At 47.4% G+C, this 1,128-nt stretch overlaps 1 protein-coding gene across 1 annotated transcript in view; it reads right to left on the reverse strand.

Moving 5' to 3' along the window:
* The window catches only part of LOC106819090, a 16,099-nt gene extending 15,104 nt beyond the window's left edge, over window positions 1-995 (reverse strand). Inside the window, exon 1 of the mRNA XM_014823751.1 lies at window positions 3-995. The gene's annotated coding sequence lies outside the window, so the exon portion shown is untranslated. The remainder of the gene's footprint in view (window positions 1-2) is intronic.
* Window positions 996-1,128: the final 133 nt, after the last annotated feature.

A 1,128-nucleotide genomic window follows, 5' to 3' on the forward strand; every position in this document is an offset into this window, starting at 1 on the left:
GCCTAATTAATGAGCTCGAGCGCAGCATCGCTACATAGTTACTATTTGATTCGATTCCGCACCGAATTGAGAAAATCTTTTCGCAGGTTCTCCTAGAAATTGAGCTTGCGACATTTTCAATATTAAACACTGGCGATGCTCTTGAGTCGGGGGGGCGGGCCAGCGATAGTAGTCACGTGACCAAAAAGTGACATAAATGAGGAAAACGGCACATTTCAACTTTGACGTATTTTTACGTTATAATAACTCGTGATTTTATTTAAAAAAACGATTGTAATACAATAAATACATATCAAATTATGGAAATAAATTAGATTTTAACGGGTTGGTGTTGATTATGGGGGGGTTTTATCACTCGATATCAATGTTAATGAGCTCGAGCGCAGCATCGCTACAGTGGACATTGACGTCACTATAGTAGGCAGGATGATGTTCTCTGTGATGGCAGTGTGTGTGCTGTTGGTTCGGCCGTGGGCACGAGAGACGCATTCTACGCGTGTTCTGCAGTCACTCCGCAAATCTGGAGTGGATGCGGAAACCCTAGTCCGTTCCGCGGCATACAAGCGCTGTTTCTACCGTTGTTAACCGCTACTTCCTGCATGTGTAGTGCCGTCTTTGACAGCTTGCGAATAGTATGACTATGTTACAACGTTAAGTCAAAGCCAAGAATAAGAGAAAGCCAGTTGTTACCATGTTTTAGAAGTTTACTACTGATTTTGTCGTGGTCGTGCCTGCCGGTGCGTGGGTGTGAAGCCGAATTCCCCGATTCTCCCCGGCTCTCGTCTTATATAGGCAGCCACGACCGCGCCTCAACAAACCAACTTAGTAGCCATCCAAGTTGGCCCCCTGCAACCCGATGTCGTTTGCGTTCGACCGCGGCGAAAGGGTCCCCATGGGGTGGCGACCGTGGGGTCGGTTGTGGTAACGGTGACAGCTCCGTCAGACTATACCGGGACATCTGTTGGTGCAAAGCCTCGAGATGCTGTATGTCTTCCGGGTCGTTGTATTCACCGTTTGGATCGCATGCCCTGAGGTGGGTATAGTAGGTCTCTATCAGAGACTCCCCCCGTGAATTTGAAAATGGGTCGAATCCCTCAGGCATGTAATCAGATACCTCTCTAACAAATA

The sequence above is a fragment of the Priapulus caudatus genome, unplaced genomic scaffold (genome assembly GCF_000485595.1).
Source record: "Priapulus caudatus unplaced genomic scaffold, Priapulus_caudatus-5.0.1 Scaffold2819, whole genome shotgun sequence".
NCBI lineage: Eukaryota > Metazoa > Priapulida > Priapulimorpha > Priapulimorphida > Priapulidae > Priapulus > Priapulus caudatus.